General features: G+C 35.8%; 1 long non-coding RNA gene across 1 annotated transcript; it reads left to right on the forward strand.

Moving 5' to 3' along the window:
* The first annotated feature begins 314 nt into the window (after positions 1–314).
* Positions 315–15,851, forward strand: LOC133879490 (uncharacterized). The gene is made up of 3 exons (XR_009902098.1): positions 315–793; positions 15,448–15,549; positions 15,641–15,851. It is a non-coding gene; the product is annotated as an uncharacterized LOC133879490 (long non-coding RNA).
* The last annotated feature ends 4,497 nt before the right edge of the window (positions 15,852–20,348 follow it).

Consider the following 20,348-nt stretch of genomic DNA (forward strand, 5'->3'; position numbering starts at 1 on the left):
AGTTGTCCCTTCACTTGTTCTTTAACATTACTTTTTCTGTGTGGTTGACTTTTGCAATGAGTTACATATTAATTAGATAAAAAAGTCTTGTAAAACCTTATGGTCCTAGCTAGAGACATTACTTGAACAAAAAATTATTTAATTGAATATTATCATATTTCCAAAAGCTAAAATTCTTAAAGAACTAGTTTTTGAGCAAGTCTTTTAAGAATAATCAACATACAAAATAGAATATTTATATTTCAAGAGTCATCAAGCTATTCAATTGCGATAGAGATTAAAGGATATTGAATCCCAGTATATATATTCTGTATTTGACATCCAAATAAGAGAGTGGAAGCTGAAATATGATGGCTATTAAATGTACCAAAAAACTTATGTTGGTAATGATGGAGCTGGTTATCCTCATAATAATTGAATTGCATGGAAATGACCCTACCCATTTCTCTCTGAATCCTGCTCCAGCTCCTACTAGCCTTCATGCCTCCCAAATTAATCATACTTACAATCAACTTTGCCTTGAAAGCACAGTTGAAAAGTGTGAAAAAATACAAAATTTAATTGTTTTGGAGAAATGTGTTATTAGTAATCTTCTTTTTTGCCTTTTTAAGCATCCAATACATCAAAAGGTTTCTGTAAAAGAACGTTTCGTCATTCCGCGAAAATGCATTACTAAATGTTTTGGGCGGCTTAGAGGCATCCGTGGTGCACAATGTTTGTTAGACTGCTATGAATGGAAAATGAGCAAGCATTAAACATCTATATCTTTGATGAGCTCTGAGGTTGGTAAAAGGTACACAATCAATTTTCTATTTTTATTCACCACCACATTACAACTTGCTCCCCACCCTCCCCTCCCCCGTTATACAATTTAGACACTACTGCAAGCTTGTCTCACTTGTTGAATTGGTATTGTGGTCTCAATGTGAGTAAGATGGCATTACAGGTTGGTGTGCGAGATCTTGAATAGTTGGATTGTATGGACAACAACTCATAGTTTTATTGCTCATTTTATTTATGTATCTCCTAAGTTATAAACATGTGTAGAAGTAAAGATTCTTTTACTTAATTTTGTGTTCGATTATGGTTTTCGGCATGATAGACCCCAAGATTATGCTATTTTGGAGTGCTTTTGCTATTCAACTATTTACGGGTTGATTGGGACTATTTAAATTTATGCTTATGCTTATGCGTGTTGATATTGAGACCTATGTTCATCATTTTATAATGTATATCCCTCACTATTGAAGAAACTTAACATATGATATAAACGTCACAGATTCCTAAACTTTCATCCAAACAAATATTTAGCTTTTGAATTTTCTCAAATATTTATTACATAATTCTCTATTTTTTATATCAAAAAAGTAAGGGGAAACGATAGGGATATTCTTTCAATCTTGTACTCCAAAAAATTTTAATGTCCCATTATTGAGAAAATTATAAAGGATTATTACTCTTGCACCCCGAACCTCTCCTAACTCCTCAATGCGGAATTAGAATTATGAAATTCCTTCTTTCGATCTTACAGCCGTTAAAATATTCATGGCTTCTCTACTTACACAAAAAGAAAATAAAAAAAGTAAAAAAATCTAGTTTTAGGGTCGCTTGAATAGTGTCGTTTTAGGGCAAAAAAGCAACACTATTTATTTAGCGTCGTTTGCTAAATGGCCCTAAACATAGGGTCTAGATTCTAGGTTAGCGCCATTTACTGTCAAACTGATTAGACAACCAGATTCTTACTGTTGGTAATGTCCCTTCATCATTTCCAATGAGCCGGATGTCATCAACATACAACACTAAAAACATTACTGTTTTATCTTGACACTTTTTGTACACACATGGTTCATCCTCGTCAAGATGCCCGTTTAAAAAGGCACTCTTGACGTCCATCTGCCAAATATCATAGTCAAAATGAGCGGCAATGGCCAAGAGTATCCGGATGGATTTAAGAATGGCAACAGGCGAAAAGGTTTCATCTTAATCAATCCATTCTTTATGAGTGAAACCTTTAGCTCCCATCCACCCTTCTCTTTCTCGTGTAAACCCATTTACAACCAATAGGTTTAATGTCATTAGGCACCTTTACAAGAGACCAGACATCTTATTGTCCCTGACTTAGCAGTACGATTTTGCTCTCCAAAAATCTCCTTCAGAATGGTTATCATGCCTAAGGCATTATCTATATCTTGAAGCTTATGTTGGAGCACATTGGATAGAGAGGGCAAAACATAACATTTTGCCATTTCATCTGATCTTTTCTAGTGATCAAATCGTTGTATAATGGCCTCAGATGTGTTAGTAGCTGGTTCAACGGGACTAGCATCGGTTAACACATATTTGTGCCCACCAACAGTAAGCACAATGTCTTAATTACATTTTCAATCCACATAATTTGGATCTGTCAGCTTATTCTGATTCAAGATAGTTGAGAAACGAAGACATTATAGTTCTGAAATATTAAATTGAGCATATATTAGGCATATCATTTAACATTAAATATAATATGTAGAAACCCAGTTGAAAACACATAATATTTGCAAATGCAACGACAACCTAACCCAGTAATTTAGAAAACACCCTCCGAATGGAGCGGGACCCAAGGCCAAGGCGAGGTGCTTTTAATTACCTTGATTAGGCAAGATTCTTTCTCATTATTAATGTTACTAAGACATTAATAATTTGTCGTTTTTACTTTATCTCTAATCTTTAAGATAACATAGCTCCGAAGGGAGATTAATATCTCACATTAGTCAAGTGTTATACCATCAAGTAGATTTGATGTGATTGTCAAGTAACTCCACGGAAGCGTGGTCGTTCTCGATACAAAACCACATCTCCTCTATCCCTTACAAGAAATCTACCCTTGTAATCTGCGAAACAAAACACCCTCCGAAGGGAGCAGGGCCCACGGCCAAGGCGAGATGTTTTATTCATCATTACATGTAGAATTATGATGGAGACTGCAAGATTCAAAATCTTGAACCTCTTTCCCACTTGATATTTTAAAAACATATGGGTTTTAAAACAATTGTAATCCTATTACAATTGAGACCTTGCCTTTTGGTGTTTCTAAAAGAAAACACCCTTCCTAATCTCATTAGGAACCTCTACCATCCATTATGATTTCTTTATGTTAAAAGATCAATTTCCAATCCTTTTAATACCATTGGAATTTGTATTTAAACTTGGTAGTCTTTCATACCAATTTCATAAAGAAACACATCTTGTTAATGGTTTATAAAGACAAAAATCCATCCATGAATCAAATTCATGGTTGATATGCCCAAAGTACCTTAATTATGTGTCCAACACAAAATTAACCTTTGTTTTGTATTAATGATCAAAATAAAATTTTAAAGTCATTTATCGTCAACAAAAGGAAAAATAATACTTTGCATAATTTCATGCTTTTATGCCTATACTTGAAAACCGTTTTCAAGAATAGCAAAGCTTTATGAAATTCATCTTATAAAATATTTCTTTTGTGTTTATCAATATGTTGTACTTATTTATAACATATTCCATAATCAAACCTTTTAAAATCTTTGATTATGACAAAAAAACAGAATTTTACAACTTTAAACATTCTGCAGGATTTCTGAATTCCAAATCAGTTGACTAATGGTGAACGGATCATAATTCTTTCGATAAAAATCGAAACGTAAATCCGTTTAGACCAAAACATCAACCACAATTTTTATATGTAGAAATAAGTATCAAAACATTTTTAGTACTTGTTTATAAGCATCCATTAAAAATCGTAATCCACACAGGCTTGCTATAAAATATAGCAACAAATGTTTTGAATGCAAAAAATAATTAAAATAACAAACGACCTCCAAATGACTTGAAATTTTCTATTATAGATCTTGACATGTTAAAGAAAATCTTCCAACTATTGGAACAATTTTACAGCCTTTGGAGATCCACAGAAAAAAAAAAAAGTCCTAATTTCATAAAAGAAAACAGCCAAACAGATTTCTATGAACAACTTTCTTCACCATGTTTTCTTTAAAGTTGGCTTTGATACCACTTGTTGGGAATTGGTTTGTAAAAACAATATTGTGCAGCAAAAAATAAAATTCTCAAATCCAAGAAAGAACTTTATGAAGAACAAAAATACATTTTTAAACTACAAATTAGAAACACTTACTTGAACGTGTTTAAAATTAAACGGCCACTCCTTGGCTATATGGGCAAGATTAGTGAGGGACCTAAAGGAAAAATAAAAACTAGCCAAAATAGTTTCGACTCGTCTAGTCACTATTTAATTACAATTGATTCCACTAAACAATTATAATTACACTCTAGTTTATATTTTTTTATTAAAACAATTAATCCTTTAAATTTACCAAATTTTGACTTTTGATTTCTTTATGAAATTTTCCGTAGCAGAATTAAAGCCAAGAAACTGCCATTTAATTCTCTACCTCTTTTTCCTTGAGTCCCTTGATTTTTTATATATTATTCTCGTATTCATGAAAGACTTATTACATATACTTTTGTATTTCATTATCTCATACCAAAATGCTCCGGCCAGAGACTTAGAATAATCAAATCCATAAAATTAATTTCAATGGGAAATTTCTTATCCTTTTAACAAAGAACTTGGATTCCATCTTGAGAAAAGCTTTCTCACAATGTTAATTGCGATCACCTAACCCACTGAGTATGTTGATCATCATTTTGATCTCGCCCATAAATGCATTAAAGTGATGTACGCTTCACATCTAAGTACACAATCTTTTTAGGTAGGGTGTAAACGAGATGATCTTGAGCGAGTAGTGCTTGCTCGAGCTCGGCTCATTTGAGATTTGCTTGAGCTCGAGCTCGTGACGAGCCCCATTTCTGTCCTCGAGCTCAGCTCGCCAAGGGGTGTGCGAGCTCGAGCTTGAGCTCAAGCTCGCACATATTGGCCGAGCTCGAGCTCGAGTACTTGGCACGAGCTCGAGCTCGAGTACTTGGCAAGAGCTCAGCTCGAGTAGGTTTATTAAATTTAATGATCAAGTTAAAAAAAAAATCAACAAATTTTATTAATGTTAATTTTACCAAATATAATCAAATTTAAACAAATACAAATGAAATACTATCACAGATAAAATTGATAAAAATACAATCAAATAAAAGAAAGAGTAGGGAAAAAAGGGGACCACGATAGCATCTTGAGTCGCTTGTAACTAGTGTATAAACTTACGACTATACCTGGTAGAAATAAGCTTCAAGAGGCAAAAGGTGCACCTTTAGAGAAGAAGAAGTAGGAGAAAGAGACAAATGAAGCATTGGCCATCTAAATGGAGCTTGGTTCAATCTGCTCATACGTGGTTTGATTTGGTGGGGTGGGGTGGTCAAGGGTGACGGTGGGGGAATGAGGAAGAATTGGAGAAGATACAGAAGAAAATGGGAACAAGCATTGAATAATAAGAAGTGAGAATCGAGATAGGAAGTTTTTTTTTTTTCTTTTCTTGTTAGAGAGTAAGTTTTTTTTTTTTTTTTTTTTTTTTTTTTTTTTTTTCTTACTTATTATTTATGAAGGATTTCGAAAGAAGTGATTTGAAAATTTTCCCCTCCATGCCTGTGTAGATGAAATCGGCCCCATGTATGATCCTAGCGGTTAATTACAATTACTTGTTTCACTATTTAATTCAATTTGTTAGATTAGACTAGTGGGAGTGAGCTCATGGCTATGTGAAACACCATGCAATTCCAGTGTAAAACGTGTGTTACAGCTATAAACCATTTTCCAAAATCCAAGGCCAAGATATCGCAAAAATAATCGGATGGCCAAACATTTCCTTATAAATGCATTTTTACTACGTTTGTAGTTTTGGTCCGCGTGCATTGCTAAATGCGTGAAAGTAAGGATTTTACAATTTTTCCAATTCGAGAGTGTGTAGATGGAATTAGCCCCATATATGATCCTAAACATTTATTTTAATATCATATTTCACCATTTAAATATATCGTTAGGTCATATCATTGAGGTGAGCTCAAGGTCATGCGGAACATCATATAACTCTCACGTATAGAGATGCGTTACAGCTGTAATCCAAATTCTCCATCCAATTGCTAGAATCTAATCAAGATATATCGGACGGTTGAAATTTCACAAAACATTTAAAAAAAAAACTGTCATCGTATCGATTCGCATGCATTGAAAGTCATGTAACATGATCATTTAATTTTTGGAAATGTATCCCCTATACACGCATCTATTGTAAGATCAGTGTCAAGTATGTTTAAAAAGAGATCCTAAGCGTGGATTAAAATTTGACATTCGATGATTAAATGCAATTCTTTGGATCTGCTCAATGATCGCGAGCTCATGGAAATGCGGAACACTGTATAACTATCTCGTAGAAATCAACTGTCATTAATTATTCTTTAACAACAAATAATAATAGAGAAAACTTTCAATACAGATTTACTGTAAAACACTACTTTTACAGCCTTCAATAAGCATTTGACACATCACTTAGAAAACACCAAATACACTAGAGACTAAAACACCAGATCATTACTCTCCTCATTTCCTTTTAACCCCAGTGAACCAACCTATATATCACCACACCACTTTAGCCGAAGCTGCCGCCGGAGTCCATGGAGCCACCATTGGATATGTCCAAGGCCATCGCCGAAATTCGCCCAGTTTCAGGTAGATGAGAACATAGAGATAGATATATATATATATATATATATATATATATATATATATATATATATATAGAGAGAGAGAGAGAGAGAGAGAGAGAGAGAGAGAGAGAGAGAGAGAGAGAGAGAGAGAGAGCTCGGCCCATAAACCACCCCACCTTTCCAATCGAACACCCCCGTTGGAATCCATGGAGCCACTGTCAGAATATGCCGAAGGCCATCGCCAAAATTTGCCCAATTTCAGGTAGATGAGAACACAGAGAGAGAGAGAGAGAGAGAGAGAGAGAGAGAGAGAGAGAGAGAGAGAGAGAGAGAGCTCTGGTCTGTGATGGTTGATGGCTACTTGTGCCATCTCGTGGCAATTTTGGCCACCGTACAATGGAGGAGTGACGCTTGCCGTGAGTAAGACTGAAAGTGGAGGAGGCATAAAACTCTACCAAGGTAAGGATTTCCCCTTTGATTGTTCCAATTTTGGAATTTTGATTTAGGGTTTTGTTGATTGGGTTTTCTTTGGGTTATTGATTGTTGTTGAGATGGGGTTCATGGTCGATTCGTAGGATGGCTAATTTGGGTGAGTTTGATGCTTCACCTGAGATGGGGTTCATGGTATGCAAGTTGAGAGAGAGGGAGAAATCGGACCTGTAACTAGTTTGAAAAATAAAATAATGACTTCTAACAACCAAGTGTGTATTTGTGTGCAACAAAATATCTTAAATGTGAAATTTAAAGAAGACAAGATATTTGTTATGAAGTAGAAACTCTGTGAAGAGAAAAACCACTTTAGGGCAGCCAAACCCAGGATATCCACTATACTGAAAACAAAGCTAGTTACAAGACACTCGTACTCACATACCCTTATGCAGTAGTCATACCTTTAACTCTGACACGAAGCCCATCGTGAATGCTTCCCAACCAAGTCTCATACTTGAAGGGGTCTTCAATGGATTCCTTTACCTTACGGCCGATCCCTAAGATAGACTTCACACGAACTGTTGAGCACACACCAGCAACGGCTTGAGAGCTAGCAGATCTTCGATTCTCCCTAAACACCCTCTCAAAGCACTATGGAATTCGATACAAAATTCATACAACTGACAAGCCTAGGGCCCTCTATTTATAGGCTTACAGAAAACCTAAATCTGCTGAGATTCAGACTCTGGCTGTCGAGTGTCCAGACGGAAGTTAGCCTTATCCGCTCTAAAAAGGAATTCTAAAATTTCTCGAATTTCTGCAAGCTGTCCGGATGCTACTCTCTTTTCGTCCAGACAATGGGCTATCTGGACGGTTGCTGTTTCCCGATCCGTGTTTGAACATGAAATCCAACTCCAAGTAGAAATTAGAGAAGCTTGACCTAGCATCCGGACGGTGTTGCCCTGACGTCTAGACGTCTTTGACGCTGAAGCTTCTAGACACTGTAGGGCGTCCGGACATCTTTAAAGGCCCGTCCGGACGGTTGCACAGGAATCGGCTGTTCTAACTTGGAAATTGCATGGAATCTTCATGGACATCTTCTAGAAACTTGTGACCATACACATGGCATGAAATGAGACACTGTCCATATTACTTGAAGACATTGAATAGAACCGATAATCTTGTTAAAAAGCAATCGTTACATAAAGTGTTTTTGTCATCCAGAATGTAGCCAACATAAAATACTAACAAACTCCCCCTTTGGCCATTCTGGGACAAAAAACACTTGACCGGTTTGGAAAATATACTTCCCCTTTTTGTCACAAAAGGACAAAGGGTAAACAGAGTACAAAGAAAAACCATAACCAAAACAAAAATAAGAGAAAAGAACAAGGTTAGGTCTTCAACAAGAAATCAGCACACACATGTATCTAAACCTGAGAAAACAGTCAGATAGCTCGTCAAAAATACGCAAACATATAAAGAACAGTCCAGTAATCAATGAGTATAAATTTCCTTGTAGATAGAAATTTTTCAATAGTCAACTAAACTCATGCAATGCGTGTGTGTGTGTGAAGACTTTCTCAATAAGTTATGAAGTTCACTGATATGACTTAAATCACCCGAATTTTCTAAATAAGAGAGAAAATCAATATTAGATTAGTCAAAGGTCAAACCTTATTTTACTAGGGCCTAGCCACCCTCATCTGTTGCACTCTCCCTAAGCTGCAGCACTTTTCTTTTACTTCATCCTTTAGTGACTGTCTATTTTCGCAATGATTTGGTCACTGGCTGTTTCTATAGGGACAAGTTCAAGAACAGATTTATAACACAAAAGTAGTGGATCTTTTTATTTATTCAGATTTGAATGCTTTTTATCACTTGGTGTTGCAACCTAGAAAGAATGCTAGAATTTATGGTTTCTAGGTTCAACTAGCGAGTTGGTCAATTTGACCATCTTAGCAAAAAAAAATCTCTCTCATTTAGAATTTCCAGAAGCTAAAAGTCAGAGAGGAAAAAAAATATACCTTAAGGGAGCCTTGGATAGTGCACATTTTTCATCGCATGAGAAAAGCAACTATTTAGTAAAGATGCAGCACGAAAACTTAGCACATATTAGATTTATAATCTTAACCATATGAATGTATATTCTATCAAGGCACAGAGAACTGTCAAAATAGATAAATATACATGTGATAGCTGAAAACTTTAGAAGAAACCTTGCATCAAATCCTTTTTTCTTTTTTTTTTCTTTTTTTTTTTTCTTTTATATATATATATATTAAAAACAAATCAACATGCATAAAAGGAAAAGAAAAGACAATCAGTCCAAGCATGTAGGGTAAGGACAAACCTGACCTCAGGGAGAGAGGTTTACCTGTACCAAGACAGAAAAGCAGTGCCAGAGGTGCTTTGTCTGTCATCCCTATGAAATACCTGCAGAAATTTTTCAAGACAACAAGAGAAACTATATAGGGATAAAAAAATGGTTCCATAGCATGCACAAGATATGACAATATAAAAGATGCAATGCAAGTGTACCTGACATGCACTAGGATTTAGGAACCTTATTCCTAGGCATGTGTGACCTCACCTACTAGGTGGGTCTGCTCCCCCTAGGGAAGTGAGTGTCCCTATCCTGTCCTCCATCCTTTGGCTGCAAATCCATATATCTGATCAACCTCTACATAAAGCTGCCAGCAATGGGCAATTCTTCATAGGATGGATCCTTTTTAGGCTTCTGCGGCTTTTCCTCATGATGCTGAGATTTGTTCTTCTTTGGCAACCAGGCCTGTTTTACAGAAACAAACCTCTGCTGTTGTCGCTGATGCCTTGGAACATGATATCTTGCATGAGGTCCAGACTTTCTAGGTGGGTATTTCTGAGGCTGAGGACCCCTGGGTCTAACATGACTATGAACTCCATATTGGCGACATATAGGAGTTTTGTGCACTGGTGGAGCATACCTTGATAATTTCCTCTGAGCCTGATGCTTCCTTGGAGGTCTGGTGCTATCAGAATCTTTCTTTGGCAACTCCCTCTTCACTTTAGACCTCTGAACAAGTACGTGGGGGCACTTGGGTCGGATGTGACCGATCAACCCACAGTGATGGCAAATAGGGACAAACTTTTGAGTGGGTTGCCTCCTATGTGGAGGAACATATTTTGTCTTGGAATGTTCTTCAACATCTTTCTCCTTCTTAGGAGCATTCTTTTTATTCCAAGTTCTTAGGAATTTTAACTAGCCATAATTTGGTCTAATATGTCCCACCATCCCACAATGATGACATGTAGGTAGGCTTCTCTCTGTAGAATGCTCAGACTTTGCAGGAGTAGAATTATCATTCTCACAAGAAACCATAATAGTCTTACCTTTGTCATTCTGAGGCTTTGAACTTGAGGGCTTCAAAAATACAGTTCTAGAAGTAGAAGCAATGTTGGAGGAATCAGTAGCTACATACCCGAGACCAGTTTTGTTAGATGAGCACTTTTAACCTGTCAACATCTGAGCTATCTTGTTGTCTGAGAAATTCTCCAACTGTAACTGTGCATCCATCAGTTTATCTTCCAAGTCCGTGATCTTTTGAAGTAATGTGTCTCTCTTTGTCTTCATCATGTTCAGCTTTATCACCTTCTTCCAATTGGACTCTCTCAGCTTCATGAGTTCCATGTACATGACACAATATTCCTCTTTTAATTCTTCGTCACCATGCTCAGAGTAGTAAAGATCATCCCGGTTTTCACGTGGAGCCACATGTGTTAGACACTTCTCAAGGGATTCTTCTTCTTTCTCATACTCATTGCTGAGAGTTACAATGTAGGCCTTCCCTTTAGCCTGTTTAAGATTTGCACATTCATTTCTCATGTGCCCAAAGCCAGAGCACTTGCAACATCTCTGACCTCTTGGATCTTCTTCTGGCTCGGCTTCACTGGGAGTTTCCCTCAGTCCTTCAATGAATTATCAGTCTTCATCAATTTATTGATCTTGTTGGCGATCATGGCTAACTCTTCTTCATTGTTTGAGTCTTCATCTGATGAGACTTTGCTTTTAGTTGCTTTGAAGGCCATCCCTTTTGCTTTCTTGACTGGGGGTAGGGAATACTCATAAGTTTGAAGAGATCCCACCAACTCTTCAATCTTCATAGAATCTAAGTCCTTGCTTTCTTCAATGGAAGTTACTTTAATCCTAAAACGCTCTGGCAAAGACCTTAGAATCTTTTTGAAGAGTTTTGCATCAGGGACCTTCTTCCCGAGACTCACCATCGAGTTTCTCAAGTCGTTGATCCTGGTGTAAAACTCATTGAATTTCTCATTCTCTAACATCTTAATTTCTTCAAATCTAGAAATCAACATCTGGAGCTTAGCAGATTTAACAAGTTTGGTGCCCTCATATGTTGTTTCTAAGATTTGCCGTGCTTCTTTAGCGGATTCACAATTTGAAATTCTTGCGAATTCACATGTGGAAAGCGCTTGACATAGAGCATGGAAGGATATATCATTGGAAAGTCGTGCACTATTTTGAGCAACAGATAGTTCAGCAGTTGTAGCCTCTGGCTTAATCCAACCAGTTTCTACAATCTGCCAAACATCAATAGATTTTAAAAAGAAGCACATACGAGCTTTCCAATACCCATAATTCGTGCCATCAAAGGCAAGAATGCAATGAAGAGATTGAGACATTATATAAAAAAATTGAAGTAAAAAAGATCACACTCAAGAAATAAATCTTAAACAGAGTGTACCAAACTCTGATACCAATTGGAAAATAAAATAATGACTTCTAACAACCAAGTGTGTGTTTGTGTGCAACAAAATATCTTAAATGCGGAATTTAAAGAAGACAAGATATTTGTTACGAAGTGAAAACTCTGTGATGAGAAAAACCACTTCGGGGTAGCCAAACCCAGAATATCCACTATACTGAAAACAAAGCTAGTTACAAGATACTCGTACACACATACCCTTATGCAATAGTCATACCTTTAACTATGACACGAAGCCCATCGTGAATGCATCCCAACCAAGTCTCCTACTTGAAAGGGACTTCAATGGATTCCTTTACCTTAGGAATGATCCCTAAGATAGACTTCACACAAACTGTTGAGCACACACCGACAACGCCTTGAGAGCTAGCGGATCTTCGATTCTCCCTAAACACCCTCTCAAAGCACTATGGAATTCGATACAGAATTCATACAATTGACAAGCCTAGGGCCCTCAATTTTTAGGCTTACAAAAAACCTAAATCTACTGAGATTCAGACTCTTGGCTATCGAGCATCTGGACAGAAGTTTAGCCTCGTCTAGATGGTCTTTTGCGACCGTGTCTGAAAAGGAATTTTGAAATTTCTCGAATTTCTACAGGCCGTCCGAACACTACTCTATTTCCATTAGGACGGTGGGCCATCCAAACATTTAAGTTGTATTATTTTTTCTGAGCTTTCCAACGACACCAATTTTGAAAAATAGAAATTGACTTCTAAAATAAATAACAAGTGTGTAGGCACAATGTGTTAACAAAATAATGCGGAAAATAAATAACACAAGATTTTTGTTAACGAAGTGGAAACTCAAGATGAGAAAAACCACTCCGGGGCAGCCAAACCCAGGATATCCACTATTCAGAAGACAAGACTAGATATAAGATACTAACACTCACATACCCTTGATGCAGTGGTCGTACCTTGCTCTCTAACGTGTAACCCAACATGAACGCCTCTCAACCAAGTCTCCTACCTGAAAGGGTCTTCAATGGGATTCTTTACCTTAGGACCAACCCCTAAGATAGACTTCAGTTTAAGCACAGCAACAGCACACACAGCAACGGCTCTAGAGAGAACAAATCAGCTCAATAACCTCACAAAATAACTCTCTAAGCTCTAGTCGAATTGAATACCGAATTCTTGCAATTCTCAAGCATAGGGGCCTCTACTTATAGGCTGAGGACTCAAATGAGCGTCTGGCTTGATAAAGCTAGGCACTGTCCAGACGGTGGTCATGGGCCGTCCGAATGGACAACTGTACGACCAAAATTCTGAGATTTTCGCTGAAAATCTTTCCTATTTGAGAGCCGCGTCCGGACGGTGAGGCACTATCGTCCTGATGGTCGCACGTCCACTACAAGTAATTTCCTTATTAAGGCTTCGCGCGTCCGGACCATAGGGATGGCCGTCCGGACGGTTGATCTTCTACACGCAATTTCTATATCTATTGTATGCGCGTCTGGACCATGGTAAACCTGCGTCCGGGCGGTTGAGTTTGAATTGCGAACTTGCCTTAAGGAGTAGACCGTCCGGACAGGATTCCACGTCATCCGGATGGTTGCAGCAATCTTCCCATATTTGCTTTTGGAAAGAAAATCTGAAGCTTGATCGAACACTGAGAGTCGTCCGAACGGATGCAAGCTGGAACAAAAGCTTCTTGATACAGAGGAGTGTTCGGACGGAAAACCACATTGTCCGAACGGATGATGCTTTAGTCTGAAGGACATCCGGACAGTATGACACATCGTCCGGACAGCTGGGAACTATGAACAGATGAGCGTCTGGACGGGATAACATGTCGTCCGGACGGCTGGCGGGGAACCAAAATCTCTGACTTGCAAACAATGCAGAATCTTTTGAAGCACTTCTAAATAGCGGAATCCCTGTTAAAAAACATCTTTACATATAAGTGATTTTTTCCAATTAGAATGTAGCCAATCACAAACTAACAAATTTTGTCTTAATCAGTTACTCAAGCAGAGAGTTATGATAAAAACATTGAGACGTGTGCAGAAATCCTCCTGGAAACCTGAAAAGCATCCAGACGGTGTTGCCCTTCCGTCCGGACGGTTGCTGTTTCCTGATCCATGTCTGAACATGAAATCCAACTCTAAGTAGAAATTGGAGAAGCTTGACCTAGCGTCCGGACGGTGTTGCCCTGACGTCTTCGACGTTGAAGCTTCCAGACACTGTAGGGCGTCCGAACGCCTTCAAAGGCCCGTCCGGACGGTTGCATAGGAACCGGCTATTCTGACTTGGAAATTGCATGGAATCTTCATGAACATCTTCTAGAAACTTGTGACCATACACATGACATGAAATGAGGCACTGCCCATATTACTTGAAGACTCTGAATAGAACCAATAATCCTGTTAAAAAGCAACCGTTACATAAAGTGTTTTTGTCATCCAGAATGTAGCCAACATAAAATACTAACATAGTTGTAGGTCACGTGCCAAGGAAAAGAAGAGAAATCGGGGTCAAGAGAAACCGGACCTGTAACTAGCACCGACAGTGGTGGAGGCTGAACTCAGCCAGAGTAGTGAGGGTGGAGCTGGTTGCTATCGTTGGTGTTCTGATCCGGCTAGACCACAATGGGAAAAGACAAAAGTGCTCCAATTTGATGATGGATTGCCTGCTTTCATCCCTATTCTATATGGTGTGTTTAACTGATGTGTCAAAGTTTTATTGGAGGTTGTAAAAAGGGAGTTTTATAGATGGTCCGGATAAAAGGGGCTCTTATAATAATTGTTGTGAGTTTTAAAGCACACGAATTGTTTGCAATATAGTGTGTGTGCAAGGGCGAGGTCGAATCCATAGTGAATTTTGTTGCGAAAATTAATCTCTATTCAAATTAATTTTATTTTAACTTAGTTCCAAATTTTGGGGTTTTTAACAAAAAAAAACATAAACTAAATAAATTAAAGATAGGGTTCTAAGGTTCAAAAATCCACACTCACCAAATCATAGCAACATATTCTCATGTTCATCAATACACAGTTGAAGTTCTCACCATAGAAATCTTATGTTTGTTCTACTATGCTTCAAAAATTGATTGAAACATTAAATGAATCTGTTCTTTGCACAAATCACAAAAGATATCTAGTTTTAACTAAATCATCAAATGTATCCGTAGAATGAAACACAATGAATATCCAAAGTTTGGATAAATAAAAACCAAGCAAACAATTAAATGAAACTATCTCAAATCATCACATGTATCCGTAAATCACAATAGATATTCAAGAAATCATCTCAATAATTGAATGGAAATAGAATAATGAGAAATTAAAAACCCATAAAATCAAATGGTACAAATTAGCATGAAAATATAATTGCTAATCAATGGTGAGGCTTCATCCTCACAATTTTACAAAAGAAAAAAAACAAGCTAGAACGAGGGAAAACATGCATGAAGGTAGAGCCTCCACTCACGCCCCCACTCTCCACTTTTCTTTGGAAAACAACAAACATACATACATACATACATACTCAAAATGGCGCCTCCCTTTACGTTAACAAGAGAAAATAATAACTATTGGGTCTTGAGTTAGACTTGTCATGGAAATAGCAAATTCAAACTCTAGCTTCTTTTATGTTCTGGAATTTCTGCTGGGTTGCAGGGATAAAGAAGTTCACATGTGCTGCTGACTCATTCTTTGGGTCATTACCCATGCCAGTTCATTCAAGCTGATTGCTCAAGATTATGAAGAAAAATCAGCTAGGTTTTGCGCGCCTCCTAGCCTCTTCACGTACGTGATTTCAGACTTGCTGCCTTTTTTTCCTATTAAATTCTTGTCTTTTGTGTGGTGCCAGGTGTTCATCTTCTCTTCAACATGAGTCCCCATCTTTTGTCTTCTCTATGAAATGTTGGTCCTCCAGGTCTAAAGAAGGATTCTCAACATGCTTGGCGCCTCACACACGTGAGGCTCTTCTTTTATGTTTTGGTGCCTGGCCGCATGACATGTCTTCACATAAAGAGCTGTTGGTCTTCTTTTGTTTGTTTTCCCATCTATTGCAATTCCACCAAAAGATCATCATTTTTTGTCAATCACATGCAAAAATACTATAACTCCAAAATTAATCAAAAATATTAGAAAATAACAAAACTAAAGGCTTAACAAATGCAAATTAAATTGTCCAATTATACACTATTTGGCACTCATCAAATATCCCAAAACTTACATTTTGCTAGTCCCTTTGCAAAAAAAAAAAAAAAAAACCTTTCAAAACCCCGAAGACTCTCTAGTAGACGAGTGAAGTTTCATGAAAGTTTGCCAGAAACAGGGGCGGAAGGAGAAGGGTTGAGAGGGGTCCCCCCCCCCCCCTCACTTCTTAAAAATTTCTTGAACTCTTTGAATTTTATTTTTCAAAAGTCCTAGTTGCCCTCCCTAAAAAACTCATCAAGGGGCAAATATTTTTTCACTGGTTTCTTCACCTAAAACCAGTCACCAACTATTGCCACAGGTCGAAGAAGATAGGTTGAAGACGACTTTTTTTACTTTTGATAAAACGCACCGTTTTGTTTAAAATAAAACCTTTGTTTGGAGGACCGATGACACACGTTTATGACAAAGTAATGAGACTTGTCTTGAAAGGGCATGTCTTATCTAAAAGAAGAAAAAGAAAAAGAAAAAAAGACACGTCTGAAAGAAGGTATGGTGGTTTTCATACTCTTTTTTTTTTTTTTTTTTTTTTTTTTTTTTTTTTTAATTTTTAATTTTTCAATTTTTTATAGATAAGCTTTTCATACTTTTGGTCTAAAGTAATGAGACACATCTATAATTCAATAAATTAACCTTTCTTTTTCTTTTTCTTTTTTTTTTTTTTAAAAAAAGAGCATAGCCTTTAGCTTACCCAACTTCTTATTAGAATATATTAGATGGGAGTCATGATACCTGTCTATGTAAAAAAAAAAAAAAAAAAATTAAAACTTAACTTAGCCTTCTTTTCTTACGTAGTATATATTATTACATAATTTGTAACATTGAGTGCCATATTTGCAATTCTTCATTGTCATTCCTAAAAGGTACCGTTCAAGTTTCAACAAGTCTACAATTTGAGATTTGTGATTTCTTCATACAGTATTACTTTCTAGTTGAAGTCTTCAACAATTCAAATCAATTGCTTCACTATTTTGTTTTAGAGCTTGAGAGGTATGTAATTAAACTTTTACATTGATTAAGCTTTTATATTTAACTTGTTCTTTGAAATTAATTGTTTATATATCTAAAACCTTTTATTACATAGTTTAATTGTGTGAAATATATAAATGAACACTAGGTGTGACAAAATAAATGGTAAGTTACATTTATATATTTTAAGTGATAATTAAATTTTGTTGAATTTTTTTTTTTTTTAACTAAAAATTTTGTTGAATTTTTTATTTATTGTGTTAGTTATTTTTTTTTTCATATTTTTATTTATTTTTTATTAACTTAAATTTTTTTTCATTTATCAAAAAAAAAAAAAATTATTAACCCCCCCTCAATTAAAATCCTGGCTCCCCTACTAGCCAGAAATGATACCCATAAACATTTTAAAGCACTATGTTGTTGACAAAAAGTTTCATACAAACATATGGTTCATACATCATGAGCATGTTTAACAAAATAAACATCACATCATCAGGACATCAAAAAATCATTCAACTCATAACTAAAAAATTGGGACAATACAAGCTCCCATAAGTGCAAAGTGAGATTAATATAGACTTATGAGGTTTCAATTTCTGTCAAAGCTTGTATACCCCAAAATTCATAGGAATTCTATCAGATAAAAAACAACCACGGCTTAAATTAAGATATGCATTTTTTTTTATTATTATTATTAATTTTTTTTATGTAGGCTGTGCAATGTCTGACTCCCTTTAAGTTTTCTAATTGACCTATGTAACAAGTGTTAGGCCAGTGACTCTCAAACCAAATGATTTTAGGGCACTAGTGGTAGAAACATCCTTAAGGGCTTAATCTCTCAAGTCAAAAAGGCTATGAAGTCAAACTAGCCATACAATCAACTAAATTAAATTTCTCATCTTTTTACGCGAACACTCAATGCTTAGTAAGGCAAGAGGTCCGAATACTCAATGCGAATTCAAACTGATGATATTATATATATATATATATATATATATATAATTTATGCCAAGGTTTCATCAACAAATTATCCTACAAATTTCAAGACACACAATCCTCAATTCAAATCTCATAGCTCATGAATTCCATTCTAATGTGCTTGTGATAAAAAATTAAAACAAATGAAGTCTCTCAAATCTAACAGATAAGCCAAAGATTCAGAGTTCTAAAGACATGCAATGTTCAAGATGTTAAACAAACCAATTAATGATATGCAAACTACAGTTGCAATGCAATCATGCTCAATCAACAACATAACACAATTTTATTTTATTTTATTTTTTGAAATATTTTCGAGAACAAAAAGACAACTAAAAATAAACAAACAGACAGACATAGTGTTTTTCATACTTCCAAACTTGAATTACACATTGTCATCAATGTATACGTTACCAGAAGGTAAGGAAAATTAGAGGTGTGAAAAAGGCCAAGGCGTCCCCTAAACTTAAACACCAAAACACCTGTCAACAAAAACTCACAAAAATATTTTCTCATAGAAACAAATATCAAAAGATTAATTGCTGTCATACATAAAAATAAAATGACAAAAAAAAATGAAAAAGAACACAGAAATTAAATGACATAAACTTTTCTTTTTTCTTTTTTCTTTTTCATGAAAAATCAGATCTGATAAGTGTTGAAATTCAAAACAAAATTGCTGGAAACGGAAATGAAAATAGAAAGAAGAAAAAATGAGACAAACCAAGACATCACGCGACTTTGGGTTTCTCGACATCACAACTAAAATGGCCCCATTTTTTTTTTTTCTTTGGGTTGGAACACAAAAGGCAAAAACAAATAAAAATAAACAAAAATTGCAAGAAGAAAAATAAAACAAAAATATACGTAAACTAGTAAAAAAATAAAATCAATTCAAATAAAAATTAATTTTCACAAATCAACAAATTCTCCGGCAATGGCTCCAAAAACTTGTGAGTTTTAAAGTACTTGCAAGTGCATGAATCGTTTGCAATATAGTGTGTGTGCAAGTGCGAGGTCGAATCCACAAGGAATTGTGTTGCGAAAATTAATCTCTATTCAAATTAATCCTATTTTAACCTAGTTCCAAATTTAGGGGCCTTTTAATAAAGAAAACATAAACTAAATAAATCAAAAATAGGGTTCTAAGGTTCAAGAATCCACACCCATCAAATCATAGCAACATAATTCTCATGTTCATCAATACACATTTGACGTTCTCACCATACAAATCTTATGCATGTTTGTTCTACTATGCTTCAAAAATTGATTGAATCATTCAATGAATATGTTCTTTGCATAAATTACAAAAGATTTCTAGTTTTGACTAGATCATCAAATGTATCCGTAAAACGAAACACAATGAATATCCAACGTTTGGATAAATAAAAACCAAGTAAACAATTACATGTATTCGTAAATCATAATAGATATCCAAGAAATCACCTCAATAATTGAATGGAAATAGAACAATGAGAAATAAAAAACGCACAAAATCAAATGGTACAAATTATCATGAAAATATAGTTGTTATTCAATGGTGAGGCTTCATTCTCATAGTTTTACAAAAGAAAAGAGCCAAAAAAAAAAAAAAAAAAAAAAAGGCTAGGAGGAGGGAAAACATCCGTGAGGGCAGAGCCTCCACTCATGCCCCCCCCCCCCCCCCCCCCCCCCCTCTCCACTTTTCTGTGGAAAACAACGCATATATATATATAAACTCAAAATGGTTGGAAATATGAGGTTTTCACTTATGATTTTGCTAGTTCAAAATTCGAGGCGTTACAAAATGAAACTAAACGGTTACTCTCGTTTGAACAGTCAAACGACACTAAACTGTAATTTTTTTTTTAAAAAAAAAAAAAAATTAAAACATCTAGGTCCTCCCTTCTTTATTTTATCACCCTTCTTCTTTATTTTCCTCTTCTTCCTCTCAACCGAATCATGTATACGAGACTGCTTAGAACATCAAGAACATTGGATCCAATATTTCAGGAAAACAAAATTGTGGGTGAGGGAGAAAAAGATAAAGCAAAAAGGAAAGAGAGAAAATAAAATAAAAAAATAAAAAAAGAAGAAGAAGAAGAAGTAGGGTATGCGTGAGCTGAGAGAGAAGAAGAGAAAAGGGGATGCGTGAGAAGGGGAGAGAAGGAAAAAGAAGAGAAGAAGAAAAAGGGAGATATGAGAGAGAAAAAAGTGGAGGATACCATATAAATAGGAAGTATTTTATTGTCGTTTGAACAGTAAATGACACTAAAAAATTTGAATTTAGTATCATTTAAATAGTAAACAACACTAAAAAAAGTTAAATTTAGTGTCGTTTAAACAGTAAATGACACTAAAAAAAAACTAGATTTAGCATCGTTTGAACAGTAAACGTAAATAGCGTCGTTTTGTACGAGAGACACTCAAAG

Source organism: Alnus glutinosa, chromosome 10 (genome assembly GCF_958979055.1).
Source record: "Alnus glutinosa chromosome 10, dhAlnGlut1.1, whole genome shotgun sequence".
NCBI classification, from domain to species: Eukaryota; Viridiplantae; Streptophyta; class Magnoliopsida; order Fagales; family Betulaceae; genus Alnus; species Alnus glutinosa.